We start from the raw sequence: 15,015 nt of genomic DNA on the forward strand, positions 1-15,015 counted from the left end.
ATCTTTGTAATTTATGTGAGATTTATTAAGAAAATAATTAGCACTGCTAAGATTTTAGAGGGATCTCAGAGTTTTGATTTTCTGTAGCAAATCACCTTAAGTTAACCCATGTATTTGTTCTTATTGAGGACTACTGAATGTAACAAAACTGGGAGCTTCTAAGCCAATGTATCCAATGTCAAAAAGAAGTCAGGCTTTTCATAAAGTGATATACCAGCCAATTTTATAAGCCTCATATTTCGTAAGTGGCTTGTCATAGGCAGTTCGTATTTTGTCAACAAGTTATCCTCTGTCAACAGACAACATATTTCTGGTAGAAAGGAACATTTTGTAGAAATCAGTGAAGGTGGGAGGAGAGTGCTCAAAGGTTAAATAACGTTTGGGTTAGAAAATGGTATACAGCAAACCTCTGAGTGTGAACCCCTTATAAATTAAAAACACTTTTTTTATATTTAACACTATTATAACTGTTGGTGGTGAATGATGGCTTGGGGGTGGAGGCTGACAGGTCACCACCCCCCACATAACCTTGCGACCCCCTGAGGAGTCACAACCCCCAGTTTGAGAACCCCTGTTTTAGTTATATCTGTCCCTATCTTCGCACATCTTCCTTTCTCAAAATAAGATTTTCCTCTCCATCCCCTGAACAAATATATGCCTAGATTCATTTGGGGGTTGATTCTATTCACTTTTGGTATTAACCTGGTGGCAGAGTAGCTTTCAAGAAGTAGAAAGATTTGATACATTATAGGTAACTCTGTGCTATTGTATGTTAACTACTAAAGCACATTTTGTACTTTTTAATGACAGTTTGAGAACCTCATTTTGAAACATTTTGAATTATATAGATGGCAGAAGCAAAACTGAATTCTGAGTTCTGTAAATGTGAAAACCTCTTGATCTCCAACTACTGAAGTCAGATATGCAGAGAGTCACTAAGAAGGAAATAAAGAAAACTAAAACTGAAAAATTCCTACACAATACATAAAACTCTGGGTTACTATAGCTGCTTAACACAACATTGTTCAAAGTAGCGTACCATGAATTCTATCTTTCATGTAATTCTTTAGGGCATATTATAGCATATAAATAGATTGTTCCCACTTAAAAATATTAATACCTACATAGCACTGAAGTGGAATAATTAATAGCTCTGGTGATAATTACCAAATGTTTATGACTTCCAGTGAATACCAATGGGACTTTGGCAGCTAAGTGCATAAGTCGTGTTTGTAAATGGGATTTAGGCACTTTTGAAAACGCAGCTGTTTAGAAGGAACTTTCAAAATATGCAATAATTAAATCAATTTACATTACATTGGAGATAAGATAGAACTTATTTAAGTATAAGATACATTCATTTCTATAATGTAAACTCTTCCTTGCAGGCACTGTGTGTCTTCATATATGTTTGTTCAGCACCTAACACATTTGGGCACCTGTCCTGATTGGAGAGCCTTAGGTGCTATTATAGTATAAATATTTAAAATGATAATAATGCAAAGCAGGACACAATGACATTGGTTGTCATAGCAATTTTTAATTAATAATCTCTAAAGAAACCTTTGGAGTCATCTCTCAATGTGAAGGCTGAGGACAAATAAGCAGCTGCTGTGTTCCATTATGGAGGAAGTTATTTGATTTGGGAAGAGCTTTCTGAGACAGACAGCACAGCAACTTATATATATATATATATACACATACACGTACACACATACATATATATATGCATACACACATTAATTTCTATAGATGAATTTCTGAGACGTTTCCATTTGTTATAAATAGTGCAACAACATTTACACATCCACATCCTTGAATAGCACAGTGAAGATTGCTTTCAAGACTCCCCAAATTGTTATTAATTTCAGAAAAAAAATAGTGTTTCAAAAAAAAAAACAGATTGATTTCCCTATCTGTGAAAAATTAGAGTTCATATTTCCTTCTCAAGAGAAAAAACCCAGCACATTACTAACAATTGTAGAATATTCCTTATTTTCACAGAATTTCATTAACAGGCTTCTTGTCAATGAAGGCAGAGTAGAAAAAAATCCTTTTTATAAAATACAGACCAAAAATGGCATTTACAGGTAATTTTTTCCAATATGCCTTAATCTTGAGATGGAGGAGATGAGTAGTTTTGTTACTAAACTGTTTCTTAAATAAAATACTCTTATCTTGGTTAATCAGGCCGAGCAAAGTCTGATTAGCCAGCTGCCTAGGGAAACCTTGAAACCCTCTGGGAAAGGTAAGCATAAAAATTCATTACCTAAACCCCAGGACACTGTTTTCAAGTTTACTGCCAATCACAGGAGAGTAACATGAATTGCTGGACAGGATTAAAATATAAATGATTTATAGCAGACAAGGTCTCTGAATTCAAGGATTATGGAGATTGGTAAGGCTGTCATGAAGCTCGAGTGATGCTTCACCTTTACCCAAAAATATCATCTCCTCAGAAACAGATCAAGATTCATTTACAGATCTTCCAATAAATTTCAGTTATTGGGGCAAGAGACTCCTGCCCCTGGGAACAATGAATTTAGACTGAGATTTTCTAAAGAGACATTAAATGCCTCACACCCAGGGCAGATCTGATTTATTTATGTGATTCCCCATTTAGGAGAATATGATTGAGACCACCAACAGATTTCAGATATGCTACCAAAATCCATTAGGTGGTAACAGTTTTGATCACTACTAAGTTGGACCAGATATGAGCCAGAATCCCCAAATGAAGTAAATAGTTATGTGGCAACAGAAGGTCAAAGTTAGCAAAAATCCTTATTCCAGTATATCAACATGGATTGTACACCAACCAGAATGACAAGAAAGAATTCATTCCTACGTGTGTATATAAGAGATGGGTTAGAATCAAAACACCATATCCAATACCCTTAAATCTGTGAAAATTTAAATCCAAGCTTTGTAGCTCATACCCACCCCTTGGGTATACTTATGATTCTCTTTTTAGTAGATCCCTCTGCATTCAATAGAATTGTGCCTGTACGACACAAACATGATTCAGCCTAGAATTCCTACATAGCTAGGAACTCTTCAGCCACAGGTTTAATAGGAGCCGAATTTATTAATGCAAATTTTTGTCATTTAATTATTTGAGTAGCCGTGGACAAGTAACAGTAGCAGACAGGGAGCTGGTGTTTTGTTTAATACCAATACTAGTCCAGTTAGCAATGAGTTTTGACACTATATTGTTCTGTTTTGATGGATAGTGGATTAGAAATGCTAGACACAGGAACAGCAGCAGCTACAGCAAAGGTGGCTGTGGTGGATTGGTCTATTGACATTTGGTTGGTGAACCATAAGAATCTATAAAGCCTTTGGGAGAAAGGTTCACAAGTGCAATGCTAACCTATTCTTTAGTGATAACCTTTTAAATGTATGCTTGGATTTTTTTCTCCTCTCTTTATTCTGAATTCATAGAAGACCAGGGTAGATTATTTTTCTTTTCTAGATTTTGTCCAATATGTAGCTTGTACAGTTAGCATTTATCTACTTTTGACTTTTAAATAAAACTTCTAGTTATAGTGGCAGATTGTCAATATTTATTGGTAAGTGATATTTAAAAAAAACTCAGTATTTAGGAAATACTGTTTTTCTAAACAAACATTGGAAATATCTACAATAATTAATCATTATTAAAATTCAAGGGTGTATATTATATATTCAGAACACTATTTGATCTAATTCAAGTCCCCCCCCTTCCCTATATATTAGTTGCCCTATTTATAAAATTTGTTCCTAAGCATGGTTACAGACTATGGCAGTGGACTGAGGAGAGGAGAAACCTCCTTCCTTCTGTGTTCAAAGATGAAGAGTGGGGCAGGGTGGCTCCAGGGCATTGGTAAGGAGCCAGAGAGGCTGCCAGTTAAAATCAAGTCCAGAACAGGAGTGATCATGATTATCCAAGAGTTGCTCAGTGGCATATATGAATGAGCAAATGGATTACAGTCCAGTACCCAATGCATAGTTTTCTGCATAATACCCATTACTGCAGTTTTCAGAGTAGCAGTTGTGTTAGTCTGTATCTGCAAGAAGAACAGGAGTACTTGTGGCACCTTAGAGACTAACAAATTTATTTGAGCATAAGCTTTCATGGGCTACAGCCCACTTCTTCGGATCCATAGAATGGAGCATATATTGAGGAGATATATATACACATACAGAGAGCACTTCAAAAGTTTTTTTCTCTTACTTAATTGGCCTCTCAGAGTTGGTAAGACAACTCCCACCTGTTCATGCTCTCTGTATGTGTATATATATCTCCTCAATATATATTCCATTCTATGCATCCGAAGAAGTGGGCTGTAGCCCACGAAAGCTTATGCTCAAATAAATTTGTTAGTCTCTAAGGTGCCACAAGTTCTCCTGTTCTTATTACTGCAGTTGACACCCTTAACACCAAGTACAAACAAGCTAAAGAATGAGTGAGCATGGACCAAAGTACGATACATTCTAATCTCTGGAGAGTGGTCAGGCAGGGCGGTGGACGAGGAAACTGGGCTTGGCAAAGGTTTGAAGGAGGAGGACTGCAGAACAGAAGGAGAGAATACAGAAGTCACAAGGGATTCAGGACATGCGTACCAGTTTTATTTTAATAATGTAAACCTTCATGTGCAGTGGAGCTGAGGCAGAAGTACCAAGAGCGATGTTAGAAGCACTGATACCCAGGAGTTTCACAACAGAATGCCTAAAGTTAGGCTTAAATTGATGGTTAGGCAGCAATACAAGGATTTAGGAGCCTAAGTATAGGCAGCCATTGTTAAAATCCTGGCCAAAGTAAGCATAAGCTGTAGAAGCTCAGCTCCACTGAAAACTGGGACACTTATTTAGGTACCCAGTTATGGACGTAGGGAGAGGTTTTTCAAAGGCACACATCTCCCATTGACTTATAGTGAAAGGTAGGCACCTAGCCCCCTTGGATGCCTTTGAAAATCTCAGGTATCAGTACCTAGCTTTCGGCACCAAGTTTGAAAATATTGGCATAAGAAATGCTTTGTAATCACTGCTATGCTGTAAGAGCTACACTATTACTTTATTCTCCCCTAGGAAAGCCCACAAACACCAGAACCAAATACTTTTTTATATTCTTCTCTTCCCTCCTTACACAGCTCTTCACACCCTCCAGACTGAAAATATTTTACAGAATTTCTTCAGACTCAACCATCAATTCAGCACATACATTCACAATAATTACAACTCTTGGTGTTGGTAAAAAAAAGCATATTTTTAACTTTTTATCATTTGGGTGTTTATTTAGATTAATTCATTATTTTCATATCTGATGCCAAACCCAGAATAGTGTGTCTGTCAGTCACAAAGTGAAGTTGTTCTCTGCAACATCATAACTTTAAAAGGAGCTGATAACTAGCTTCAGAGACAATAGGAACTCTTGTTTTATTTGTATATTCATTTTAATTCAACCAATCAGGGAATGGTATAATGGTGTGCTGGTAAAATATTCATCCGAAGTGAGCATTAGTTGGTTAGTCCTGTGTCAAGTGGCACCTGAGGTCTGAATCACTTCAGCATAAGCAGAGAAGACAAGACGAGAATTGCCATCTTTAAATTTGAATTGTATGTCATTGTTTTTTGTACTCAGTGTATCTAATGAAAGATATGAATAAGATCCTTGGGACTGCCTATTTGGGGCCACAGTTTGGGGTGGTGAGAGGTGAGAACAGGAAGCAAAAGTGTCTATAAATTTTGGTGCTGCTGTATATGGCACAAGCGCGTTTACAACAGTCAGGAATCACTAGAGCACAAGTAAGTTCCAGCCTTTTCCAGCCATGCACCCCTTACACCTGGTCTATCTCAAGCTCTATGCCACCTGGGGATTCAGAGCAGCACAATGTAGCCTTAGTGAGGCAAGGATCTGGACTGAAGTCTTTTCAAACTTGTAAATGTGAAAGCAAGAGACCAGTTAGAAAAATTAAGAACATTGACTGAAACAATAGGTCAATATTTTTGACTCAGAAAACGTTAAAGTGGAAAGATTCAGCTTAGTCATCTGCCCCTTCTCACCCCTCCACCCCCCCACCCACCCCATTGGCACTGCCATGAAGCCACAAGCCTGAAAAAGTCTTGCCGCCCAACTTCTAACAAGGACTTGGCTTCCGGATCTGCAGCTGGAAGTGTGGAAGTTCTGAGAACTCCTGTTGGAGCCAGGGATCTCAGTGCTTCCAAGCTCCCTGCCATGAAGCAAGGAGCGTGGAAAACCTGGGATCTCTTAGGGCTTGCAGACTCTGACAAAAAGCTAGGACCCTGGAAGTCCAGGGATAGACTTTCAGGGCCAACAGCTCCAGGGTAGCACTGCCAAACAAACTTCACAGAGCTGGGGACCCCATGCTTCCAGACTCTCAGGACATCTGCCTTTCTATGCTGCCCTGGGAACCAGCTGGCCTGAGAGTCTTGAAACCTTAGGGTCCTCAGTCCCAGTGCAATCTGCATGGAGGAATTGCCCCAGAACCAGGGAGCTCCAGTAGCTACTGACTGAACTTGACAGTCTTGGCGGTTTCACTGCTGCTTTTGAAGACCAGCAGTGAACATGACAAGAATGTGAATTTCAATCAGTAGCTGCTAGGGTCTGAGGAACTGTAGTTCATTTCAGAAACACCATGTAGCAGTGTTTTAGAAAATGATTGCTTTTTTGATTTTTAGTTCATGAGAAATTTTGAAAAATCTGTTCTCGTTCTGAATTGGAACAAAAACTAAATTTCTAAATATTGCAATTTCCTATGAAGTGGAAATCTCGAGTTCCTGCTAGCTCTTATCTCTGGGTGAGTAGCCATTTTGAGTTTGGGGTATACCAAATCAGAGCAGTGACTTCTGCTCAGGCTGAGCAGCTACAGCCACCCTTTGCTGAAACGACTAAATTCATTTCCCTCCATTTGTTTACAACAGTGTTTGTTTGTTCAGTGAAATTGTAGGCTTTAATGCTATAAACGATACCCAGATTGTGAAATGTCTGTGGACAAAAGAATGGATGACCATTAAAATGAAAAGAAAGCAAAATTGGCAGTGCAAAGAAATGTCAGGTGTTGAAAAGCAAACAAACAAACCACATCAGAAACAAGACTGGAGAAATGCATGTAAATATATAACAACTGTAATATAATATGAATGGCATAACTGACACTTTGGCATTTGTATTTCCTAGAGAGCTTCCTGATTTGTCAGTCTAAAGAAAGGTGAGACTTAACAGGGCAGGAAAGGAATAGAAAATGGATTAGGAAGCACAATATTGCCTGAGATAAGAAATGTCATATGCAGCACAGCACGACAACACAGACATTTTTCATGTAGTTTAAAAAAAAAAAAAAAAAAAGAGGGAGAAAGTGATCATAGGAAATAATAACATATCTAGAGCTTTATAAAGATGCATATCTGGAAATCTTTTATGCAGATAAGCAAAGTGTGTACAATGAAGGGCAAAACATACATCATAGATTTCAATTACACAGACAATTCCTTGACTTTAGCAAAGCTTTTGATACGGTCTTCCACAGTATTCTTGCCGCCAAGTTAAAGAAGTATGGGCTGGATGAATGGACTGTAAGGTGGATAGAAAGCTGGCTAGATAGTCAGGCTCAACGGGTAGTGATCAATGGCTCCATGTCTAGTTGGCAGCCGGTTTCAAGCGGAGTGCCCAAAGGGTCGGTCCTGGGGCTGGTTTTGTTTAATATCTTTATTAATGATCTGGAGGATGGTGTGGACTGCACTCTAAGCAAGTTTGCAGATGACACTAAACTGGGAGGCATGGTAGATACGCTGGAGGGTAGGGATCAGATACAGAGGGACCTAGACAAATTGGAGGATTGGGCCAAAAGAAACCTGATGAGGTTCAACAAGGACAAGTGCAGAGTCCTGAACTTAGGACGGAAGAATGCTATGCACTGCTACAGACTAGGGACCGAATGGCTAGGTAGCAGTTCTGCAGAAAAGGACCTAGGGGTCACAGTGGACGAGAAGCTGGATATGAGTCAACAGTGTGCTCTTGTTGCCAAGAAGGCTAATGGCATTTTGGGCTGTATAAGTAGGGGCATTGCCAGCAGATCGAGGGACGAGATCGTTCCCCTTTATGCGACATTGGTGAGGCCTCATCTGGAGTACTGTGTCCAGTTTTGGGCCCCACACTACAAGAAGGATGTGGAAATATTGGAAAGAGTCCAGCGGAGGGCAACAAAAATGATTAGGGGGCTGGAGCACATGACTTATGAGGAGAGGCTGAGGGAACTGGGATTGTTTAGTCTGCAGAAGAGAAGAATGAGGGGGGATTTGATAGCTGCTTTCAACTACCTGAAGGGGGGTTCCAAAGAGGATGGAGCTCGGCTGTTCTCAGTGGTGGCAGTTGACAGAACAAGGAGCAATGGTCTCAAGTTGCAGTGGGGGAGGTCTAGGTTGGATATTAGGAAACACTATTTCACTAGGAGGGTGGTGAAGCACTGGAATGTTTTACCTAGGGAGGTGGTGGTGGAATCTCCTTCCTTGGAGGTTTTTAAGGCCTGGCTTGACAGAGCCTTGGCTGGGATGATTTAGTTGGGAATTGGTCCTGCTTTGAGCAGGGGGTTGGACTAGATGACCTCCTGAGGTCCCTTCCAACCCTGATATTCTATGATTCTATGAATGAGTGAATGACCCACTAGAATAACTAAATAAAGTTGCATCTCTCTCATAGCATACTTCAAACAGCCATAAAAATAAGGTAATTTAGTTTATCAAGGATCCAGATAAGATTTAAAATTAAATAGAAGTCATACTCACTTTATGGCACTAAAAATAATAAAATCAGTGAAATTAACATTTAAAGTTCCTTGCAGTTTTAGAAATTTAACTGGTTCCAGTGCTATTCCTCATGTTACGTATAGGAGATACATTTGCAACCAGCAATACCTCTAAAACTGCAAGGGACTTTTAACTGAGCCCACTGTACCTTCATCCTCATGATCACAGTACTGCGACGCTGGAAGATGTTACCAGCTACCTTCAAGCATGTCTTTGATCTATAGATCAATCTCAATCCTGATTAAAGTTAATGGATGTACTAAACACCCTTAATTCAGGCTAAATGGAAGGAGCAACTAAATTCCCTTTTGTTTAGTGATAGTTGAAGCAACAGAAGCCTTGTGGAGCATAGCAAGGCCTGAGCAGCCGCTAAACCATATGGGCTGAAGGGCTTCCCTAGAGACTGTTTGCAAATGGGATTCGGGGGAGTGACTGGTTGCAGCTGTGTGTGTGAGACAGAAAGAAACCATAAGGCCAGCAGACAGTATGTTTACACAGCCGACATGCTTTAACGTGGCTGTGTAGTCGCGGCTCCAGAGTGGGATAGAGCTCTTTCAGCTCTGTAATAAAGCCACCTCTGCGAGGGGAATAGCTACAGCGCTGAAACTTGCATTGCTCAGGGGTGTGTTTTTTCACACCCTTGACCGAAGAAAGTTTCGGGCTGTAAGTGGCAGTGTAGACAAGGCCAGCAGGCAGTGGTGAGCAGGGCTCTAACAAGGATCAGAGACAGGGCTCCTTAGGGCATAGGACTCACAGGAAAGGCAGGCTTGGAAATTGTGGGCAAGAAAACTGCTTCCCATTTGTTCTTACTGTGTTCATGAAACAGGACTATGTGTACCTTCTTTGTTAACAAATAGGATTGCACTAAAGAAATACCTGATTCAGATAATTAGTTTCTTTTCCAAATGGAAACAACCTAGCAAGGTCCCAAATACTGGGCTAATTGTTCGGGCCAAAAATGGGCTACCACATCAAAAGGATGAAAGGTACTGAAGTGGGTTAAAACCAAACTGTTTAGAATTCAGAATTTTGCCATTGATTTTACAAGGAACAAGAATAGGTCCCTAAAAGCACACCACACATCATTTACTTTGAATATGTAGCAACTACCTGCAATTCCAGGGATGAAATCCTATCCCTGTTGATGTCCATGACAAAACTCCTATTAACTAAAATGTGGTCATGATTTCACTCCAGGTATTTTACAAAATTAAAACAATTTTCATAGTAACATTTAGTTATTTACTTACAAAGCTGCCAATACATCTCTGAAACAAGCCAAAGGGAATCATCATCATAAGGGTAATCGTTGCATATCAAACATATCAACTCCAAAAGCTTTGAGAAAAAAAGGTGGGCTTTGGAACATGCCCGAGCATGTCAAATACAGGTTCTGCAAAGCATAGATTATATAGACAAATTATGTCAAATCAGCTACTAAAAACCTGATCTAAATATATAAAAAATAGATGTGGAATAATGGAGCATTATGGAAATGCAAAAAGAAGTCAATCTACTCTGTTTACTCGAGCTGCAAACCAATGTTCCATCTGCATCCATGCTGAAGTGAACAAGCCACTCCAACCTTATTGGTATGTGCCTGGTTGATATACTCGTCATAGTAGAACATGAAGGCTCATTAGGCTCATCATTTTGAGTTAAATAATAACTAGGCACTTCTGTGGTGTTTTCAGTCTGAAGACCTCAAAGTACTTTACAGACGAGGGCTGGTCAAAACTTTTCTAGTGAAAGAGTTCTCTGTAGGAAAATGCTGATTCCACAGAATCAAAACCTTCTGCAGGAATGTATTGATTCTGTCAAAAATGTTTGACGGAAATCAGGCAGACAATCAGGTAAGCTGGTTTCCCACCAGCCAGACAGTCAGACTGGTTGGGCTGCCTGGCTCCCCAGCTGTCAGAGAAGTGCATTGCCAGGATTCCCAGGCTGCCTGGTCATCAGACTATTTCCCACTGTGTCAAAGTTCATACAAATTGCCAAAAGTTACAGAGTGATCTAAAAAGCATTTCTATAGAAACCCCACAAAATTTTACAAAAGATCCTGCAGGTTTTCTCCACAAACTAGACTGCAGGAATTCCAGGTGACATCTATGTTTAACACTCAATATAATATCATAAAAGTTATTTTACCTATTGCTTTGGCCCTGCAGAACAACATGGTAACAATGTTCATTGTTGACTTGAGAAGTTTACTTATACTATGGAACATCACTACCAACCATTCATGTTGATAGGATTGCTTGCTCAACTGCTTCAAGTTACACATCTGCTAAAAGAATTGTGACATACTATTAGAGACCTTGTATTGATAATCTAGTACAAGTTAGCTATAATCAATTAGCTAAAACATGACAACTCCATTTCAATTCCATTTGCTTAAAGTGGTTAATCAAGTGGACAATACAAAATTTAAAAAAATGCATTAAGTGGGGTTAATTACATCTACTAGAGCAGGGGTGGCCAACCTGAGCCTGAAAAGGAGCCAGAATTTACCAATGTACATTGCCAAAGAACCACAGTAATACATTAGCAGCCCCACATCAGCTCCTTCCCCCACCCCCCTGCTCCCAGCGCCTCCCAATCAGCTGTTTCATGGTGTGCATGAGATTCTGGGGGGAGGGGGCGGGAAGGGGTGGAGTGGGGGCAGGGCCTATGGCAGAGCCAGGGGTTGGGGGGGTGCTCCAGTGAGCACCCCCCCCCCGCAGCACATTGGAAAGTTGGCACCTGTAGTTCCAGCCCGGAGTTGGTGCCTATACAAGGAGCCGCATATTAACTTCTGTAGAGCCGCACGTGGCTCTGGAGCCACAGGTTGGCCACCCCTGTACTAGAGGCAGGAGAGGTGGATAATAGCATAATTGCTTTCTGATCTAATTGGTTAAGTGACTATCTGTTGTATAAAATGTTTCCAGATAATAATTCTGGAAGGTAACAGTGATAAAAATACAGGCGTATCTCTTGTGAGGGAAAGAACTGTGGAAATTCTAAAGGACTGAGTAGTTTTTGTGGAAAAACCTGTGAAGTATTATGTTCAGTGTGAATGAATAACAGGATACAAGGTAGGTGGAGAAATATACAAGTCTAAAAATCTATAAAGCACATTGGATTGACTTCAGTTAAGAGCATTATGCACAGCATTAGATAATAGTTATCCCACTTTATAAAAGAATATAATGGTTCTTTAAAAGTGCAGTCAATAGCAACTAAAAGATATAAAAGTTTCAAAGGTATAAGTTCTATGAAAAGGCGGAAAGTTAGAAACAGTCAGTTTTTCTTTTAGAAGAAAGTTTTCCCAAAATGAAATAATGCACCAGAGTTGCACTCAATCAGCAAATTTCAGATCCAGGTTCCGATTCTGAAGGAAGATTTTAAAATACAGACACATACATACACACACTTGCTTGGATATAAATGAAACAGGACAATAACAAATTCTGTTGTATTTGTGAAATGGGGGAACCTACAGCTAAGAATCTGTGCTGGAGGCTGAAAAAGTTGAGGGATTCTGCCTCTGACATGCACCTTCCTTTCACTAAATCCCACCACTCTATGGAATTTTGCCTTCACAGACTGGGATGGTGGGGTAGATTACTAGCCACATGATGGCAGATTCTCCACCAAAACTCATGGAGTAAAGTGGCACTTGTTACTGCAGACAGATTACCCAATAATTTGTGCAACTTCTCTGTAGAATCACCCAACTAGGATTCATGGCCAAGTGGATGCTTTCAGAGGGGGAGGGAGAGGAGAAGAAAAAGGGAGAGAAAGGGAAAGACTCTTGGATTCCATTAGGTCAAAATATAAACTAACTGTTTTGTGTTTTGTTTTGCTGATGCAAAAAAATTTTAAAAATTGGGGGAAAAGACTTCTCAATTTTTGACCAACTCTAGGCATGATACTATTTCTAGCAGGTTCTGAAAGTTGCCTTTCTAAATGAACATTTTCATTGGTTTCACACACTATTATTTCAAAGATTTCTTCTCTGTTTTCATTAGTTTGCAACCTAGCGTGATTCACAAATCATAACACTCCTTCCTTTGCATGTTCAGAAAAGTACGTTGATTATCCAACTTTCATGGAGCAAATACATTTGGTTAATTACGGATTCACATAACCCAGGGAATTTTTCAATGCAATTAATAGTGATTTAGGATCATGGTTCTGTTTTCTGTAACAAGGAATTCTGAATTATTGAGGTTTGATTGTGTATCATAGTTCTGACTTATACAAAACATTCACTGAGAATATCAGTCAGTCCAGACCAGAGCAAGTGCCTGTTATGGCAAATTAGGGTCAGCATAAATGTGATCTACGGAGAAATGCATGAAAGGTTATTTCTTTTTAAAAAGTGTATTTTTATGAACATGAATACATTTTACTCTCGAAAACAGAATTCAAGTTAAAATAATTACAGTCACATACAACAGTAATAGGTTTGTACTTAAAATGCCTAAAAGTTAAAATTATGTTTGAATACTTGTATCTAAAGATGCAAAGTAATCCTCTCCAGGGCTGGAGGAGGAGGAGGAGGACACAATATTTAAGAGATCAATATTGGTGGAATGTAGCAAATGAATTAATATGCTTATCTCCTTTGTATTAGAGTGATTCATGAGGAAATGTGCAGATCTAAAATATTTCACTGAGGTAATTTCACAACACGCTTTTCTAAATAAATCATTATTGACCATGTGCATTTTGTATAGGCACCTTTCCCCCGAAAAGAGCTGTTTAAACAAACATTAAATAAAATTATCTTGTAAAATAATAAATCAAACAACCGCCCCCCAAAATATATTATGGCTTATAAAATAAACAACTCATCAAACTGGACAGTCAAATCCCTTAGGTATGTATTCCAGAACATTAACTCATTTTCAGCAGGAAACCGCCATTTGTATATGCATTTCTGGGGTGCTAACACCTGAGCACACAGGAAATGCATTTTGGATCTGAAATTCTATCACCTGTATGGCCACTATAAGAAACCCCAATATAGATTCTCCTTTCCCTAAACCCTCTATACTTGTCTGTCTCTTCTTAGATTGTGACCTCTTTGGAGCAAGTAGCAGATAGTGATAGTTACCATAAATAAATACACTTAAAATAATTACAGATACTTGATTTCAATAGCAGTTGAGAATGCCCAGCACCTTTGGAAAACCAAGCCACTTATTTAGGTCACTCACTGTGTATCTAGCTAGCTAACTTCATGAATAAATATTTGAATTTTTTTTTAAGCCAAAATGATTTCCCAAGATCACAGTGAGTCAGAGGCGGAGCTGGGGTGAGGATTTAGGAATTCTGGGCTCCGATTGCCATGCTTCAAGCACTGGACCATGACACTGGTACTGTATTCTGCTCAAACAGAGAACAGTCTTTTTTTATTATTTTCTCTTCATTAAATTGTTAAGTATATTCAAGGAGGATACTAGAGAACTGAACTCCTAACTGTGTGCTGTGGATGAGGAATTGTCAGCCCTCTTACTCTCTGTTACAGACACAAGCCACCTCTCTTTCTCTCTCACACCTTCCAGTTCCTGTGTTTTTTTTTCATTCCCGTTTCAGTATCCACTTTTGATTCTCTTGATAAGAGAGACACCAATCTTCTGTGTCTTCTGTTCTTAATGATATATACTGTACTCTCTGATCGCATGTTGTTTCTGCCTTTTAATTGTGTCTGAACTGCATCTGTTTGTTATGTTAAATCCTAAAATAGTTTGCAGGGTCATAAAGTTACTGGTAAACCGGTGACTATATGTAACAGCTGTCATCTTCAGCCATGACAGAAAGTTAATTCCCTCATCCTACCTTGTTAAGGTTCAGAATGGAGCATTCCCTTTGTCCCTCTACCCATGTACCATGTGCGAACTGTCAAGAGCAGTTCAGGATATGAATGAGCACTGGATGGATGGTATGAATAAAAATGGGAACTTTTTTGAAGAATGGCCAATTAAATCCCAACTCTCACTTACAGTTGTCATTGCAGAAATCCTAAAGTTGTCAGGGGAAAACAAAATCTTACAGTGGCCCGTCAAGAGACTGAGCCAGAAAAATCACATTTTTGTATCCTTTATTTAATCAGAGAGCACCATGGAGCCTGAAGGATTTATAGGACACTGCCAACTTGAAATCTTGCCAATTTCACAAAATTAAAGCAGTTTCAAATATTAAATTTGCCCCTGAATCCCCTGC

At 39.2% G+C, this 15,015-nt stretch overlaps 1 protein-coding gene across 1 annotated transcript in view; it reads right to left on the minus strand.

Moving 5' to 3' along the window:
• LOC112112035 (dystrophin) overlaps positions 1-15,015 on the minus strand; it is a 1,981,667-nt gene that overhangs the window by 1,317,207 nt on the left and 649,445 nt on the right. The window lies entirely within an intron of this gene.

Source organism: Terrapene carolina, unplaced genomic scaffold (genome assembly GCF_002925995.2).
Source record: "Terrapene carolina triunguis isolate 2854851 unplaced genomic scaffold, T_m_triunguis-2.0 Scaffold23, whole genome shotgun sequence".
Taxonomy (NCBI): Eukaryota; Metazoa; Chordata; order Testudines; family Emydidae; genus Terrapene; species Terrapene triunguis.